This window comes from Solanum verrucosum, unplaced genomic scaffold (genome assembly GCF_900185275.1).
Source record: "Solanum verrucosum unplaced genomic scaffold, falcon-dt-bn FXZP01000113.1, whole genome shotgun sequence".
Lineage (NCBI taxonomy): Eukaryota > Viridiplantae > Streptophyta > Magnoliopsida > Solanales > Solanaceae > Solanum > Solanum verrucosum.
Window position 1 is genome coordinate 1876475 of NW_026020105.1, and position 20919 is coordinate 1897393.

Here is a 20919-nt window from a genome sequence, read left to right on the forward strand (position 1 = left end):
GGCATCAGGGAGAGGCGCCGCACCTAGCATCGCACCTGAAAAGCGCTTCAAAACTTCAAGAGTTAGCGTGTCGCGCCTAGCATCGCACCCCAAACATGCCCTAGTCCGACATCCTTTGGCGTAGCGCGCCCAACACTGTTAATATTTGCTTTAGTCGTTTTCTTGCTCATTTTTTCTCCTTCTTTCTTTGCTCCAACTCCAATTTCATCGAGAGTTCCTTAAACATCTAATCATGTGTGTAAGTGCACAATCATCAGAAGTTACACCAAAAATTAAGCTAACGACTAGATATCATTCTTCAATCTAATAGATTCACGGACAAATATTGACAACTTAGGCATATAAATATGCCTAAGATCATGGTGCATGCCCAACAAATTGAGGAGAAAAAACTCAAGAAAATGAATATGGAGCTGAAAAGAGCTAGAACTGGTGATGGGAATTTCTCTAATGATAAGTCCGACCGACAAGGTAGACCTAAGTTTAAGCAAAGACATTTCGGTCAAGATTCTCTTTATACCTGTAGGTTTGACCAAGAGAAAGATGGTGGGTCTCCATTATCTAAGCCTCATTGCACCAAATGTGGAAAGAAGCACCATGAGAAGTGTCTAGTCTGAACGGACGGTTGCTATGGTTGTGGAAAGAGTGATCATCAAGTGAAACATTGCCCTACGCTCACGGCAAACGGAAGAGAGGCCAAGCAAGCTTCTCTTAATGGTTTGGATCCCAATGCTCCAAAGTATGGTCACTTATATGCACTCCGGTCTAGAAAGGACCAAGAATAATCTCCGGATGAAGGCACCGATATGTTGATAGTTCCCTATAGATGTAAATGTTTCATTAAGATCCCTATGTTATTTGTTAGACTAGGATGTAGCTTTAGTACGGGTTTTCTCCCATGGGGGAGATGGTATGCTTAAATAGCAAGATGGTTGAGAGTCCCGATATCCTCATCTCTTCTTTTATTCCAACTCTAGCTTGAGACAAAGAGTTTCTCTTGGTTGGTGTTATGTTTTGGAGCTATGTGTGATTTATGTGTTTCCATGATCTCCTTATGTTATGCATGTTATTGAGAAATTTATGTTTAGTCAGAAAATGAGTTTTTATGATTTACTTTCCTCATGATGTTGTGCATTTAGTATGAGTTGCCTATATGCTTCATTAGATGAATTGGCAAACATGTTTTGGTATGCTTTTGAGAGTAATTGCATAATTTGTTTCATGTTATTGAGATGAGCATGCTTGAGTTGGAGAAGGTAGTTCCTCCAATGTATTTGAGAAATGTTGAAGTTTTCATGCATAATGGGTTGTTAGATGTAGTCCCTACTTCCTTGTATTGCATTGAGTATGTTGAGATGGAGTTGATGTTTCCTCCTTTTGAATTGTGCATTATGTTGATGTTATATGCATGATGGGCTGCTAGTTTTGAGTCTTTAATTCCATAAGGTGTCTAGATCGTCATTCGAGGACAAATGTTCCCAAGGGGGAGATTATGTAACACCTTGGAAATTAGTAGGTTAAACTAGAGCCTAAATGTGAGGATTAACGTCAAGGGTTAAGGGCAATGGCCAAGGAAAATTGGGTGAGGGCCATGGCAAGGGGGCCAAGGCTGCCAAATGAGCCTAGACACTGCCCACCATAACTATGAGGGCCTTCACGACCCGTGGTGGCCACCACGAGTCGTGGTGCCACCCGTGGTTGGTGAGGCAGTGAGCTCCCAAAGCTACCCAAGGAAGGCTCCCTTTCACGAGCCACTTCACTGCTTATGGTGAAAACCACAGATTGTGGGAAGGCTCGTGGGATTGCATTCACCTCATGGGGGGCTTTCCAAGTTGAGATGGCTAAATGGTCAAGAGACCACGGGCACCACCATGAGCCGTGGTGCCCAGTCGTGGTACTTGGGAAGGTGCTGTCTAATGAAGGTTATTTTAGGTAATTCCTAATTAGGTAGTTATCAAATGGGGTCGATTTATATGGTTTTAATACACCTATATAAGACCTGTTAAGTCATTAACCACCCCATTTACTTCATTATTCCCAAAAAAAAACAAAATCAAAATCCAAAAGAGTTTATATTCTCCAAAACTTCTCTCTCTAGAATTCCAAAGAAGAAGAAGAATAAAAAAGGGTGAAGCTAGGGTTGAGAAATCAAGATTTTTTTATTCTCAAATTTGTGGGAAAAATTCATCAAGGTATGGTAGCTCTTCATCTCTGGGTAGCCTTCACTCATAGAGCCCCTTCAAAACCCCCAATTTCAAAACTAGAAAACCCAAAAGTTATGATTTGACTTCAATTTCATGGATTCCTTTCAAATTAATTTTTAATGATTTAACTATATTTGTTTATGGATATATTGATGATTTTATATGATTTTAAGTTGAATTTCTCAAGAATCCATGAATTACCCTATTTTTCCAAATTGGATCTTAAAGTGTGGGTATTGATTGATACTAGTAGAATGTTATAGAATTAAAAATGTTATGAATTGATTACCTGAATCATGTTATTATCCATGCCTAAATTAGCAATTCTAGGTGTGTTGGTGGTATGTGATCTATGGTCCTTGAAGGGCAAATTATGAGAGTTTTGTATGATCATGATAGTTATGTACATGCTTTATGAATACTTTGAGAATAATGTGATTATAATTATGATGTAATTGTGGTGCTATTGAAAGGCTATTCTCATTTATACACCTATGAATGATGATGACATGTTGTGAAAGGTTTTCTCATATAATAATATACCTTGAATTGGTAAGCTAAGTGCATCCTTTTCATGTATAATTAAAAGTTATCTTGATTTATATACCTTGAATCGGTAGGCCAATGGCATCCCTTTCATGAATGACTAATGAAGTATTTTAAGGATTGTCTTGAATCAGTAGACCAACGGTACCCCTTTCATGAGGAGTCAATAACTATTATAATGATGAACCTTGAATCGATAGACCAATAGTACCTTTTTCATAAGGATTCAATAAGTTATTCTAATGATATACCTTGAAACGGTTGGCCAATAGTATCCATTTCATGTGTAATGATGTTAATAGAGAATTAACTACTTCGTAGGAATTTAATGCTTAGCACCAAGTGGATATTGTGACGTGGAAACTCCCCATATGTATGGCCGGGTTTCTAGTAACAACCTCTTTATCCCATAACTATGTGCCCTCATAGGTCTTTAGCTAGTGGATCCACCTAAAAGCTAATAAATATTAGTTCTACCTTAGGCAAGTAGGACAACTCCTTTTCGATGTGGGGTAGACACCAGATTCCATGTTAAGCTCACATAGTCTATGTCGGTTAAGACTTTTTCCCACTATGAACAATAAAATAAACTATGAACTATGGCTTCTCAAGAATGCACTACTTAGTGTAGGTGGAGGTATGGAACTTCATCTATGCATTGCACAAGCAGGCTTTGAGAGTAGTTATGGTGTGTTTCTCTTATGTTATGAAGGTTTATGAAATGAAGTATGCCTAATGTGGATTGTTGTTATGAGTTGCTTTCCTTGATATGACACAGTAAATGTGAAGGTTTCCTTGTCTATGAGTATGAACTAAAGATGAGATACAAGTATGGTAAGTATGATCATGGTCGCCTAAAAGTGGTACTTAGTATAGATGAGATTATGGGATCTTTATCTAAGCATTGCACAAGTATAACTTAGGGTTACTTATGAGATGGTTCTATTATGCTATGTTGATCTATATGTTGAATATTCTTGTGACTTATGCTTTTTATACTAAAGTGCATGATAATTCTCAAACTTGGTAAATGCATGTCTTTCAACTAAAATGTCATTTTTAGCATGTTTTCAAGGATTTTATGCATGACTATCATACTTGGTGCATTTTTGTACTAACCCATATTTTTTCTCTTTTCCAATGTGTAGGATCCGATTCTTAAGGCGATCTTCTTTGAGTTCAAGATTGGATTGAATATTCTCTTAGCTTGTGGTGAGTCCTCAAGATTCGAGGATGTATGAGTCATTAGTAGTTTCTTTCTAGTACTTTCATTTTCGGATTTATGTTGAGAGGGCTGTGACCCTATTTTTTATTCAAAGATTATATTAGATGGCTAATTGAGATAAGTTAGACTTCCACTTGCTTTTATAAAAGACTTAGATTGTATGGATAATGTTTTAAAATTTTTGCATCATTTCTTTTATCTTATGTGATGATATGCTAAGGGCTTGTATGAGACCCCTTCGGGGTCAAGTACACCATGTTACATCTAGGGTGTACCCCTGGGTCGTGACATGAATATTGAGCTTGTTGTTGAGGATATGTAATTGTTAAAGTGTTGTTATTAAGTTGTGTGTTATGTAAATTGTGAACTGTTAGGTTGAGTTGGTTTTATGCAAGTTGTAGTTGTGGAGGTTGTGATTGATGAATATTGAGCTTGTTGTTGAGGATATGTAATTGTTAGAGTGTTGTTGTTGAGTTGTATGCTATATAATGAACTGTTAGGTTGGGCTGGTTTTATGTAGTTTGTAGTTCTGGAGGTTGTGATTGATGAATATTAAGCTAATTATTGAGGATATGTAATTGTTAGAGTGTTGTTGTTGAGATGTATGATATGTAAATTGTCAACTTTTAGGTTGGGATGTTTTTATGTAGGTTGTAGTTGTGGAGGTTCGATTGGGGTGTAAGGAGTATCCATATTCTATTCCATTAGCTTGTGTTTAGAAGTTTACTTGTTGAGTACCGTGTAGTTTGGTACTCACCTCTTGCTTCTACATTTTTTTATAGGTTATAGCCCAAATCTTTGTAATACTATTTCTCTTCTCTTCTCTTCTCTTCTTGTCCGAGGCTTCTTGTGGAGGTTTGTGAGGTAGTTGTTTATCATCTCAGCGGGCCTTCTTTCTCCTAATTTATGATCTTGTTCTATTCTAGAAACAATGTCATTTGAGACTTGTATTTTTCTTTTGATTCAATTGTAATACTTTAGAGGCTTATATACGTCACAACTAGGTATTGGGGATTTTATTAAGTTTACTTAGTTATCCGCACTTGTGAGATTTTGACATTTTAATATGTCTTACTTCCGCATAATTTGTGATATTTGGGCTTTAGGCTGACTTGTCTTGGTGGGATAAGACGAGTGTCATCACATCCATTTTTTGGATCGTGACAAAATGGTATTAGAACCCCAAGTTCATAGGTCTCACGTGTGTACAAACTGAGTCTAGTAGAGTTTCAAGGATTGGCGTGGAGACGTTTGTTGCTTATCTTCGAGAGGCTATGATGGCTTTTAGAACGAAATCTTCACTTCTTGAATCTTTATCGTGTGTCCTTGGTCCGATCTAATTTCCTATTGCTTCATTCCACTCTCTCACTTATTGTGTTGAATCGTGCGTGATTCTTTCATGTAAGTAGTTAGTGTCGTGCATGACTTGGAGGTTAAGTTTAATTTGAAAGTGAATAGACTTATAGAAAGGATGTTTGGGCAGATTTGGAATATTTAGCGATTCAGAAGGGTTAAATAAGGTGATGGCTCGGTGATGCATTTTGAGGGTATTTGAATGAGAGGTTGAACAATCGTCGGAGGGACTTCATAAACATATTAAATTTTTTGTATTAGTTACCCAGGAACGAGAACATTAATTATGTGGTATATATGATATCTGGAGTGGTTCGACAATTGGAAACAGAATAGTTAAAGAAACGACTAGGTAATGTATAATGTGACTTTGGAAACTAATGTTAGTAAAGTTGTCATAATATGTATGGATTGCTTAGGGAATGATGTTGCGCCAATTGAGGTCAAAAACTCTACTAAGACTTCATAGATTGAGTGTATATCAAGGAGGGTCATTCTACGACTACTACAATAGTATAAATGTTTACTTGGTTAGAGTTATGGAGTGTGTTACTTCTGCAATCGACCCGATCTTTGAATGAGTGCATATCGTTTTGGGTTAGAGACCGAGCATACTTAATAATGTTTTGTAACTACTCAATGGGTAGAAATGTATTAGTTATTTGGGTACGATCTTTTCAGTAGGTATGTGATATTCTAGTGGTGGATCTTGTAGATTTTCACGATATGGTACTAGTGGTGTGTGAAAATAGATACGTCAATTGTCAAGTGAGAATACTAACTACTTAAGGAGTTATCAGTTGTATCACATGCTCATATAATTAGATTTGATGTTGCATTCACGTTTGAGAAACCAACTAGTTTGTTACTACGGACACTTGAGTTAAGCATTATTAATAAGGAAGCTTTTAGTGGTGGATCTTTGGTACAATATTAATGTGTTTAGGTTAAGTGTATCTCGAGGATTTTAAATGAGTGGTGATTTGATCGTAAGTTCCATGGAAGTGGATCGATATTAGGATGACAAACTTATGGGTAAATGAAGTCCCAACGAGTATACTTGCGTGAAGGTAATTGAAAATTTTAGTAAGAAAGTATGTATAAAATTGAGTTAGTCCTTTGAATTCGATTGGTATAGTTGGGTTTGAGATGTCATGTCGATAACAAGGTTGACTTTGTGGTGATGGCAAGCGCTAACCGAGCATAAATGTAATAAGAGTTTGTGATGGATTGTGATTGGGATGCAACTATATAATGATGATTGTTTATTAAATGAATTTTTATATTATAATGACGTCTTGTGAGTATCTAAGATTGTGATTTGCTACTATTTGGTGAGTAGTGTGGTTGCATGGAAAGTTGTAGAAGGTGTTGGGACACTGCTCGAAAAGAATTGATATGAATTAGTGAAATGTAGTTTAGCCTTCAGAAAGAGGCTAGAACAAGGATATTTCAGGAGGTATCTTCAGAGGGGTTGAGAATTGGGTTCAGGGACACTTGGTTTCATCTGTTTTTCTCTGATCATGGTAATAATGTCATGGGTTAATTAGATTGGTTAAAACGATTGGATAAGATTTGAGAAAGAAGTCTATAGGCGTTCGATTTAAGTGTGGTATTAAGTGTTTTTTTTGGTTTTTGAGTTTGATAACTGATACAGTTGGAATCAAAATTAAAGTTTTTCATTGCAAGTCTACGTTCGTGGTAGTATGTTTTGTCAAAGTATGAATTGGTAAGGTAATAATTGATCAATCGCATCGGGCATTGAGCATTTGGAAGAACATGTGCAGGGTTTGGGTCGCAGAGTTTGTTACTTTCTATTGTTAAAGGACCTAAGAAAGTACTTCTCATAAAGTTTTGGTTTAAAGTATAAGATAAAATATCATCGGTTGTTGGTCAAAGGATAAGATTGGTAAGCAAGTCAGTGAAAGGAAAAAGAGTCTGGTGTATTGAAGATTTCAAGGTATTTAAAATTTGCGTCATGGGAAGAATTTAAGAGATGTGAAGAATTAAGAACTCGCATATAGACTATTGGTTCGAAGTTGAAGGATGTATGAATTTTCATATATACGTTCTATTAGGACTATGGATATGAATTGGTTCGATATAGACTTACTAGGGTTTTATCATCGACTTTTATAAATATTGAGTTTTGGTTTGTGTTACAAGCAATGATGTGCGGAAGATTCTATGTAGTTATGTTGAGTTAGATTGTTCAAAATATAATAGGTAATTTATGCATGTTAAACGATGTGGACCTACAGTTCTACATGGTTAATGAGGATTTTGAGGGGGATTGAAACTACTTTGTTGGTGAGACGATATAGACTGTTATGATGTATTACATAAGCATTTGATGGTGAGTAGAGGTTATGAGCTTATAGTATAGAATATTATTGGAGTGACCAAGGATTTCTTTGAGTTTTGGCATGAGGTACATGATGGTATGAATGGTAGTTGAAAAATGGTATGTGAAAGTTAAAGTTAACTTGGGTGTGATTCAATTATTATACCTCGATGGGAAAGTATTTTTAGATTTGAAACTAGTGATATCAGTCTTGGGTGTGACTCATATCTGTCATGTAATGCTTAAATGGAAAGAGAAGGAGTCATATTTTTTTGAATTTTTAGAGGCTACAATCTGTTTGCTAAGAAGACTTTTAATACTAATGACAGTTTGAGAGTAAGGTGAATGACTGGTGTAGTTATGATGCTTGTTAGTATTAAGAGTGTTAGCTTCAATGGAGTACTGTGAAAAGTATGTGTGGTTGAATATGGGGACCATTAGGTCTAGTTCTGTCATTCTCAAGAGCTCTCTACAATCACAGTTACTGATGTAGAGCTCCGACAAAGTTGCTAGAGGTTTTGTATGCATGGGTGTGTTGCTCGCTAGGTAACTACTCAATCGTTTTCTTCTTTGGATTAGATGAGTTCGATTCTCCTGGGTGAGAACGTGATGTCTAAAAATCATATTTTTATAACTTAAGCTCATGAAAATATTATATTGTGAGAAAAAATCTTGTTAAGATCTATCATGATTTGTGCATTATGAGTGTTTGGTGATTGGTTCATGTTCACTTTTGATTGTAGCCGGTATTGATTCAGAATTTTATCATGGTTACGTGAGAAAAGATTCGTCCTAATGATTATGTTATGATCTAGAGGGTTTTGGTTCAGATTGGGTGAATGAGTTAGTTTATTGCTTGGAACTCACTCCTAATTTATAGATCTTCAAAAATTTGATTCGAAAGTTCAGTTCTTAGTAGTTGATCTTCATGGAATGGTCTTAAGGAGGAGCTCACTTGGAGAGATGAACACCAACTAGTAGGTCATAACTCAAGCTTTTGGTAACGTCGGTTATTCCTTCTTCTTTCTTCTTCTTTATGTTCGAGGATGAACATGATTTTTAGTGGTGGATAATGTAATAACCCGATAGGTCATTTTTGAAAATTTTAATAAAATTATTGTTTCACCCCTCTCGATAGTTTTCCCTAGTCATTTTTCTATTAGTCGGTGCAGTTGGTTTGAGAATTTTAAACTATTTGATAACTACGGTTATTTAATTAATAAGTATTTATTTAATTTTTAATTTAATTAGTTGATAATAACGGGTCAAGCCTGAAATTTATTTAGGACCCTATACCATATAACTCATATGTATATTAAAATAAGTTGATAGGGTTTTTTTTTTTTAAAAAAAAAGGTTCAGAATGTACTTGCGGACGCGACATGAACACAGAAAGGACGAACTGTTCCTCTCCTGTAAGGCAATTTCAAGTTAAACTTACAAATTTGCATATAGCTGCATTAATTGCTCTTTCACATGCCTGCATTAATTGCGCGCACATATATATATATATATATATATATATATATATATATATATATATATATATATATATTTTAGAATGGTTGAATAGCCTAAGAGGCCTTTGTACTTGGCTCTGTTTGTCACATGGATCCTTCTACTCACTATTTTGCCAATTGAATCCTTGAATCCACTGAAATTGAGCATTTTAAACCTCTCTGACCATTGACATAGTCTACATGACAACTTAATATTTGAGCTGGAATAAACACGTGATTTCACGTGTTAAAAGAGTGTAGATATAAAATTTTGGACTAAAAATAATTAAAAGAAAAAGAAAAAATGAATAAAAAAACAAAATAAATAAATAAATGTAAAACATGTCACCCTCTTTGTTTTTTTCCCCAATTTCCTTTCTCTTACTACCACCCGTTCTTCCCCCACTCATTCTTCCCCAACCCAATTCCCATTTCTCTCTCTTTCAGAAATCGTAATTGTTTCAGTATTTGTGAGATAAAATTATGTGGAGAGAAGCTATTGAGAAAATGGGGAAGGGGTAATTTACAGGTGATGAAGTGACAAAGATTCGGTGATTTTGGAGAGTGAAGAGTGATTGTTGTATGTCTTTGTAAAATTAGGTAAAATGTGTTGTGTAAAATTGTAAGAAGATGTTAGAGCATATTAAGATATTTTAATGTGGTTCATCAGTGTTAGAGAATATTCAGATATTTTAGTGTGTTTCGTCGGCAATAATGGAGGAAACGGATTCATGGTGATTCAAGTGGTGGACAGAGACGTTGGTAAAAAAAATATGACAGAAAGTTGAACAGTGAAAATTTTGGAGAAGAACGGCGGATTATAGTTATTTAAGGCAATGTTTCAAGTAAGGATGTAAGATTGCAATGGTGTGTTTTGGTGTAAAAAATGGAGGGAGGTAGTGAAGGATAGAGATGGTGAGGGAGAAACATAGTGAAAAAGAAAAATAAAAAGAAATTGAAAATTTTAAATAAATTTAAAATAAATGACGTGTCATTAAAAATCTGACATGAAGTGTTATTTTTATTGTGTGTTTGAAGTGCACGCGAAGTCAAAATGGTTTAAAATGTTGCGTTTCAGTGGGTTCGAGAGTTCATCTGGCAAAATCGTGAGTAGATGGGCCTATGTGACAAATGGAGTCAAGTACAGGGGTCTCCCAGGTCATTCCGCCTTTTAGAATTAGATTGATTTTAGTGTTATCCTTTTTAGCGTACTGTTTGTTCTTTTTCTTTTCCAACCATGTCTTTTAATCACCACATTAATCATATAATTATCCTAGCTTGTTACATTACTATATGTAATTAAATATAAGGATATTAAATTATATGAATATCATTAGAGCTATGATATTGGAGAAATTGGGACTTAATCCGAAGTTTGAAACTTAGGAACTTGATTATAGAGTTGGGTGAGTTTTTGGTTCTAGGCTAAACCAATAGTAATATGAGTGTTGTTAGTTTCGAAATCTTATCGTGATTATGTACTTGAATAGATTGCATTGATTTGGAAGCTCAACGAAAAGGGAAGGCTCAAGTCCCGGAGTGAATTCTTGATTGATTGAGGCAAGTGGATTTCTAAACCTTTGTTAAGTATATAGAATCGTGTATTTCCTTGTGGTATGTGTTGGGGAGTAATGGGACTTGGTGATGAGTTGACTTATCCATATTGAATAATTCTAATGATGAAGAAGGGGTAATAAAAGGCAATGTGATTAATTATTGGTGTGTGATGTGTTGAGAATGATTTGAAAGGCTTATTAACTCATTGTTGATGTTATATCACGATTGTGTTGTTGTGAATTGTGCATTATTGTGAAAATGGTCATCTCGTCATTATTTGTGTGAACATGTCATTTGCATTGGTTTTGAGACATGGTTGTGATATGTCTCATGTGAATTGAGGAAGAATATGAAATTAAAGAGGATGTACCATTTCGAGGGAGGTGTCGCGCACCGCGATGGATACTATTATCGAGGGATGTGTCGTACACTGCGACGAATACTATTATCGAGGGACATGTCACTCGCCGCAATAAATTTTATTATCGAGGGTCGTATCGCACGTCGCGACGAATGCATGGATAGATATGTCCCCCATGGGTCCCAGACTGAGAGACAGCGGGTGTGTATCACTAGGTCAGACATGCATCAATGTACTTGACATTGCGTTCCATTGCATTGCACATCTTTATCATTAGTGAACTTGATATTGTGTTTTGCTGATCTTGTGAGTGCCTTTCTGTGGAACTTGTAATTGATGAATATTGAGCTTGTTGTTGAGGATACGTAATTGTTAGAGTATTGTTGTTGAACTGTGTGTTATGTAAATTGTGAACTGTTAGGTTGGGTTGGTTTTATACAGGTTGTAGTTGTGGAGGTTGTGATTGATGAATATTGAGCTTTTTGTTGAGGATATGTCATTTTTAGAGTGTTGTTGTTGAGATGTATGCTATGTAAATTGTGAACTGCTAGGTTGTGCTGGTTTTATGCAGGTTGTAGTTGTGGAGATTGTGATTGATGAATATTGAGATTGTTGTTGTGGATATGTAATTGTTAGAGTGTTGTTGTTGAGTTGTATGCCATGTAAATTGTGAACTGTTAGGTTGAGCTGGTTTTATGCAGGTTGTAGTTGTGGAAGTAGTACCCGTATTATATTCCCTTAGCTTGTGTTTAGAAGTTTACTTGTTGAGTACCGTGTGGTTTGGTACTCACCCCTTGCTACTACATTTTTTTTGTAGGTTACAAGTTTGGATCTTTGTGATACTCTTTTTCTTCTCTTCTTGTCTGAGGCTTCTTGTGGAGGTTTGTGAGGTAGTTGTTTGTCATCTCAGCGGACCTTCTTTTTCCTTATTTATGATCTTGTTCTATTCTAAAAACAATGTCATTTGAGACTTGTATTTTTCTTTTGATTCAATTGTAATACTTTAGAGGCTTGTACACGTGACAACCAAGTTTTGAGGATTTTATTAAGTTGACTTAGTTATCCTCACTTATGAAATTTTGAGATTTTAATATGTCTTACTTCCGCATAGTTTGTGATATTTGAGTTTTAGGTTGACTTGTCTTGGTGGGATAAGACGAGTGTCATCGCATCCATTTTTGGATCGTGACAAAATGATAAACTAGCCTATAGTATTTTGACAAAATATATCTTAACAAACTAATAATAAATAGAAAAACTAGCTAAGTAACTATTAACTAGGATTTATTCAAAAAATTAAAATAGTAAAATAAAGTTGCTATAATTCAAAAACATAATTCTAACAATCTTCTTTGCTTGAGAAATTGCAAATTCTAACATTCGTTTGGAATGGACCTCGTGAACAAATTTGTCAATTCATCTTTGGTCTTGTAGTTAGTTTGTTTACGTCTTCACTTTTTAAATTTTGATTATCAACAATTTTTTGCTTGTGTTCATCTTATGTTGGATTAAATGAGAAGTATGTACCTCTTATTTTAATTCGTTATATCTCCTGCTTAGTGATATCAAAGATTCGACCATAATTTTCTCCAAATAATAATTTAAACTCTTTTATTATTAATTGACCAATACTCAACAATTTTTTGAATAATTTTGATAGTTTGTGTAACAATTGGCTATATTGAAAAAGTTTTCAAAACTATAATCAACAAGAAATTTTCTAAGATTTAAATATTTGTGTTGTTATGTAACGTATAATTACTTATATATGATCATTTGTGTCTTACAAAATATTACAAAAAAATATTATATTGCCAGTTGAAAAAGAAAATTAATTATTAAATTATATTCAATTATTACATATTTTTAGAATGTATGAGAAAATAAATATATGAAAAATATTAAATAAATATAAGATTATTTTCTAGACTTTGGCTTCAGGCAACCAATTCTATTGATTCATTTTAAGTTAACACATTTAGAATCTTATGATTCACTGATTGGATTTATGTTTCTTGATCGTTATATGTAAATGTTAATCTTAAAATGAACCATTTAACTTTTATAAAAATAAATTACTGTCCAATAGTAATTAATCATATATTTAAAATTTTACAGTTCACTAGAAAATCTGACAAATATGAATTTCTTTTTAGTCAGAGTCAACAATGACATAGGGACAAAGAAGGCATACAAATCCTTTTATATAGTACATGCCATTTTCATTATCCAAATGGTTAGAAATGGAAAGCAATAATATAAACTCAATTCTTTAATTTTGGGAATGAATGTATATGCAATAAATAAACTAATCTTAAATTGAATGTAATATGGTATATCCAAAAATTATGCTATGTATTAAATTTATAACATATTTAATTAACTATGTAAATAAATGGTATAAATGAATTCTCACATGCATAATAAGGAAAAGGATCCAAAATCATGATAATTCACTCATTACTTCATTTTTAAAAAATGGAGCATTACACGCAAAAATGACTTGACAAACTTTGTAGCCTAAAGTAAGAGAAGGATTTAAAGTTATAGTTAACGTCAAATATATATTTAAATTATCTTATTTTTTTAGAGTTATATATCTAAATTATTGAAAGTATAAGTTTTCTACTTGAATTGTCATTCAATGGCTAGTGAAACACACCTTGAATAATTTTTGATGGTGCATACTACAATCTCTCTTTTATTTAAAAAATCTACCACTTTGAAAAAATAATTTCACCCTGACAAAGTTAAATAAACTAACATTAGGTTAAAAGTGAAAATTATAATTGTATCGCGACACCCAACATCTTCTTCTCCACTTTCTTAGCCATAATCTCGATCGTGTTAGTCGTGACTTCAATATCTCTAGCTTAGAAGGGGAAAATTTATCTTAAAGAAATTAATTGGAAAAAAAAAGATATAAAATAAATAAATTAGTTGTGTTAGTTAATTGAGTGGTCATATATGCCAGGTGGACAAAGATTTAAGCTTGTAGACAAACATTTGGTCCAATTTGCGTATAGGTGTGTTTCACTAACTATTGCGTAATAGTTCAGATATGAAATTCACACTTCTAACCGTTTAAGAATGAAACTCAAAAAAATTGAATAATTTAGGTGTGTTTTTTATCCTCAACCCTTAAACTTATTTAATAAAAAGAATATTTATTTTAATTAAAAATTTATTCTCTAGTTTCTTGAGATAATTTATTCTTTACTTCCACAATAGAATTTTATAATATGTATACCGAGTATTGGATAACAAAGTCCATATATTTTAGTTAATACTCTTTTCATCATAGTTTTTCACTCGCTGTACCAAAATGAAATAAATGTTTAATAAATAGTTATTATTTTATTTTTTAAAATAATTTATAGACTTCTAAGATCATAATCTAAATATATCTTTTGATAAATTGCAAATTTTATGACAAATGCTAGATAATGGTCTAAACTTTAAAGTTTTATAAGTTTGATTAGATGACAATTAAATATTATGTCTTCTACAAGATTGAGAAATGTATAGATAACATTATGATAATTTAGCATTGACCAAAAGAATAATTTTTCAAGACTTATATTTTTAATTTTTTTTAAATAGAGGCAAAATTTAAATAAAACTTAAGAAAATATTGTGTAAAACTAACCTTTTTTCTTTATTAATTATTGTAGTTACATATTTGATTATTTCATATAAGACAAATTTAGGGGACTTGTCACGACCCAATCCACTGAGCCGTGCGGGCACCTATTCTAACACCTAGATAAGAGAACCCTCGATATTTCAATAGTTAAAATCATGCGGAAAATTAAGAAAATTGTCGAATAAAGGAAATTCATATAATATTTTTATAAAAACAAGAGTTTAAAACGAATCAAAGTTAAGACTTGTAAAGTAATTAACACCCCCAAGGATCTATTCTAAACAGGTACAAGAGCTACTAAGAGTACAAAGTAAGACATAATAATGAAAGGACACATCGTCCAACATGCAGAAGGAAAAATAGAAGTCGCCGGAGATTTGCCTTCGTCTTCACGTATGAAACGTCTCTAATCATGTAACCAGACTATGTCCAAAAGGCATAGCAAGAGTAGTATCAGTACAACCACACGTACTGGTAAGCATTATCGTTCAACCCGAATACCCACCGCATAATATAAGAAATCAACTGGCGAACATGCAATAAGACTAATCGCCCTTCACCTTTATATTTTGACTGCCCTTACCCTTCCGAATATTAATATCATAATAGTTCACGTGCCTCTAACCCCTCACTTACTTCGTTTCGTGATTACACCTAATCAATTAATCCCTTAAGGAAGCTCAGAAGATACTACTACCAACCCGGCCAACCACTCACAACACATTTACGTTTTCCCCATCTCTACTCAACTTATGACCCCGCATTACACCTATAGAGGCTTACTATCCGCTTATATTACCACCCCCTAACCTTAACAATAATACCCATGACCTCGTTCTAAATAGCAAAGATAGCACCTGAACCCTTAGTTATTTTACCATACTACAACCCGAATTGGGACTCTACCATTCACAATTTATTACACAATTATGTATCTCCAATAACTTACAACATCGCAATCCCTACATATAAGAACATAATGTACAATTCACCAATCATTTCAGGAAAACATGCCCAATTCCACATTCTTAGATATACGAGCAATTACACATATATGACAAGTCAATGGTCCTCTCATGGAACTCAAACCCAAACTGTTAGCGTACCGATACGTGGTATCCGATCCAATGTTTATGTCGGAACGTGGCAACCGACCCCATGTGTATGCCGAAACGTGGCAACTGATCCCAGTTAGTGTGTCAGAACACAACACCTGATCCATTCAACAAGCCACAATCACAATCACAAGTATATTCTCATAATCATACAATCAAGTCATGATTCATGGCATTCAATCATTCAACTATCCTCAATTACGATTAGTGTGATCAGTAATGCAACATTCGCATACATATATGCATCATAATGAAGTAAGAACAAACATATATCACACAACATGAAATCGCGACCATCACCTAACCCTAATGTACGAAAATAGAGCTTTTTTTGTCTACGGTGTACGACTAATATCATACTTAGGAATATACGCACAATCAACCCTTTTTCGGTGCACAAAAAGCCTACTCATGAATTCTACCGTCAATTTCAACATACTACGCGGCGAATTACAGATTTATAACTACTCAATAAATAACCTAGCCTACCTGGCCGCCAAGCTGTTGCACGGAATCACAGCTCCAATTCTGGTTTCTGGGTGACAAGACGGTGAATTTTGCCAAGAATTCGCAAGGTTTCGATCTCCTTACGCTAGGAATCTCCTCCTCCTTCTTTCCCAACCCTAGAACAACTTTTGGAGGGTTTCTGGGGTGTTATGTCTAATTTAGGTGTTTTTGGAAGAAGGAGAAAATAATGTTTCGGGTTATTTACATTCTGTCTCGCATATCTCGCTCTGGCAGCTACTTATCCCGCTATGAAGTTGCCGCCCTAGTGACATATATCCCGCCATGGCGGGACAGTGGCCCCAGTATTTCCCTAAAATTTGATTTTTCTAAATAACGACGATTCGGGTCGTTACAGGCCTAAATTTTTTCGAGGCCTAAGGTCGTTGCTTTAGTTGTTTTACCTTGAACTAACCCTAAATTCATACAAATTATTTATTACTTCATTTTTCTTTCATCTTTGGCACATGTACATGAATAAAATTAAAGAAAGAATGAGAGAAATGACATAAGTATCCCTTTTGAACTATGATTGAATTCGGAAACACATTTATTTTTAAGTAATTTTATAGCCTTCTAAAAAAATTACTATTTTTTTTTGTACTTTATGAGTTGATATGAAATCATAATATAATTCAATTAGTTGCAAGGATAGTATATATGTTATTAATTATAAATCTTAAAATTTTATTAATTTCTTCATCTTATATTAAAATAAGTTGGTAAATATTTTTTTTTTAAATAATTTTCTTTGCTTTGTATTTTTTTTTTCAAATTCATGGATTTTTTATAATTTTCTTTTCCCTTCTTATTTTCTTTTTTCAAATTCAACGGATTTTTTAAAATTTCCTTTGCCTTCGTATTTTCTTTGTCCTGTATTTAATTTTTTCTTAAACACAAGTAAATTTTTTTCTTCATGTTTTACCTTGTTTCATTGCTTTTTTTTTCTTGTATTGATTTTATTTATTTATTTGTTTTTTTTTGTCTTTCCTTTGGCTTTGATTTAAATTTAATTTCAAAATCTTGTATTTATATAATTTAATTTCAAAGGGATACCCAAAAAATGGAGAAAATCAAATAAAACATTAAAAAACACTAAAACTGAAGTATTCTTTTTTAAAATTTTATTATTATTATTTTTAAAATACACATATTTTTGCTTAATTAATTAAAAGTGAAAAGATAAGAAATTAACGAAAGAACAAAAAAATATAAAGCTAAAAGTGAGGTGGGAAATAAATATTTCACAAAGAAATAAATAAAAACAATTATATATATATATATATATATACTAATTTAATAATTATGTGTACTAATTAATGGTAAAATGTCCAATTAAAAAGAACATGTATTTAATATTGATCGGATTTTTTTTCCATGTTTTTTGCCCTTCACTTGCTTCTAAGAATGTGAGCACCCCACTCTCTATGCCACCTCAGCACCAAATAATGTATTTGTCGCACTTCAAAATTATTTAAGAGGGTAACAAAATGTCCATGAAAAAAGATTTGTTAAAATTTCGATCATAGTTCAAAGAGATACTTGTGCATTTTTCTTTTCTTTTATTGGGTGATGAAGGTTAATATTACCATACCACATAATGAAGGTAAATATTTCATGTAAACATTATATTTTCGTAGATTAATTAATCAATTAAGTCTATGACATTTTTCGGTATTTATAACAATCTCCAAGGAAATTCTTTGAAGAGAGATCAACGCTCAAAAGAATCTTGAGAAATAAAAAGACGTTGACAAAAATTGAGAAGAAGATAGAAAGAAAAGATCACGTTCAAGATTTTTCGTCCAATTAGCAAGGCCTCAAAAGGAAAGGAAAATGAAGAATTTTTTTAAGTGACGATTCAAAAATTCAACCACCTCCAAAGAGTTATTACACGAAGACGTGTTTTATGAAAAATATTTAACTAAATAACTTATGTTAAAGGACTCAAATACAAGACACACTGATCAAAAGTTTCTAATCAAAGAAACTTACTATCATTTCAGCTTTATCATATTAATATTAAACTAGTTTCGATCAACTGCAACTTAATCATCCGAATTATCAGGCTTCAACTATGCACAAGCAATATCAATCTCTATTTTTCAATTACTTAATTTTTGTCCTTATTTCAACATTGACTCATTCTGATTATATTTCAATTATTCAATATAAACTAACCAATTTGATCCCCTTATCTTTTAAACCTCACTTATGAATTCAACTTTATCTTTCTTTGGATAAACAATATTGATCACTTTTATATAAGTATCATCCATAAAACTATTGTTGGGATATATACTATTAACCATATGTTAAGATACAATATTAATTTATTATAGAATAAATATTTGCTCAGTTTTAATAGATCATATATTCGTTTATGGTGTCTGTTTACTTATATAGTAGATGATTTAGTGTGTAGAGTTTTAGCTTATACATAGAGGATTATGCCAGTATAAAGTTTTTTTGTTCACAATCTAGGATGGAAATTGGACATGCCATCGATACGATTGTAGCACAAGATTATATGTAATTTATCTTGATTATGGGAACGGTATAGTTCCAACTTCTTGTGCTAGTGCATTTTGTATGTATTGAACGGGACCGAGAATAGATAGTTGTTTTAGATTGACTGGCAAAAGCATATTCTCTAAACTATTAAATGTACTTATATTCTTAATCCTGATATAACTATTATGATCTGTGTATATTAATTATCATTTTGATTTATTAAAAGGTGAGACTCTGAGATGGGTCAATATACCTGGTAGATTGGATGATAATAATATATATTGGTGAAAAACAAGTTAGTTGATGTAATCCACGTCTCGTTATAGAGATTGATTGATATGCCTTTTTGAGAAACTTATAAGTTTTCATCGTGTCAAACCTTGCAAGTGGATTTATGAATCTGACACATGAAATAAGTTAAGTAGTGCTCTAAAGGAAATTAATCATTGAATTAAATTCGTCAGTAATTTAATTTATTGATTAGTATCTGTAATCTTAACATGGGGAATTAACTAAGTGTTTAATGGGGAATTTCAAAATATAAATAGAGGAGTGCAATTACGAATTTCTAGTGGAATGATTTGTAATTTATTATGGTAAGAATAATTCAAATTAATTATTTGAAATTATTTCCATAATAGGAAGCCTCAGTAATTAATTGTGTGGTCCCTACAGTGCCCATATTTAACTAGAACTCAAAATCTTATTTCTAAGGGGAAAGGAGGAAAGTAGCGTTAGTTTTGGTTGAAAAAGAAAATAACGTGTGTTTTTCTTTTGATCAAGAAAGACTACGTTTTGTTCTCCTCTTTGGATTGGGAAGAAATCTCTTTAAGTAAGGATTCTCCTAACCTAGAAAAAGATTGAAGGTTTTCTATTCATACTTGCCCGCCCAAGTATTAAGAGAGTTCGGATGTGAACTTGGGATCATTGTTGAAGACTGCAAAGTTACTGACTATCGTGTGGATTCGTTTGAAGGTCTGTCTAACTTGTGGATTCGCTTGAAGGTATATGCTCAAGCTTCAAGAGGTAATTCTTGAATTAAATTTCTGTAAGTTTATGTGTTCTAGCATATTATATGTGTTCTAGCATAAACGATTTGGTTATCTATTATTCATGTAAGCAGTAAGATTTTTGGTATGCTTCCGCTGCGCATATAGTTTTCCAACAATTATCCCATTACCTTCTCACTTACCGCCCTTAAAATTACTCAATTGTAGTTTCCTTTGACGAGAGGTTTTGACTTCGAGCCCTGGGTATGGAGAAAATTTTATTGGGAGTGTCATTCTCGAACGGGCCCTGCAGTGTGAGATCCAAATTTAGTCGGGGCTCCAATATAAGCTTCAGACACCAAGTGAGGTATCCGTTTTAAAAGTCAAGATACATGATTTATTAATTTGAATTAAAGGGGTGTAACTTATTTTCTTAATTAAAGGAGTAATTGATGATTAATTAACAACTCAAACAGATTTACAACATCCTTTGTGTATCCCTTGGTACATGTTTAATTAAGAACGGTAACTAAAATATTTAATTTAAGGAGGAAATCACTCTTTTAACAACTTTTGAGTATAATTATTCTAACAACTTCTAATAAATTCAAAAAAAAATAATTAATTTCTTCCATTTATTTTCAAGCTACAACAAAGTGAACAACTATTTCTAGAAATTCGAATTTGTTTATCAGAATTTTGAGATTTTTTTTTTCAAGTTTTCATTTTTAGAAAATAATGTGTATCTCGCACTATGTATCTGATTCATGCACCTTATTTCATTAAATGTATTTATTAGGTGTATCTGTTATATACGTATATCTGATACATAATATGTATTTGAAACTAGTTATGTAGCTGAAGTATGCATCCAATTATTTTTCAATGGAATTTGAATCGATAAATGTGTGTTTTGGCTTTAGTGGGTCTTTATTATCGCTAACCGCGTTAACAATGAGTTTGTAATTACTGTAACTCCATAAAAGCATGATCTACAATGATCTCATTGAAGTATGACCAGATACATAACAAAATAGTCTCAGATACACTAAAGGAAACACA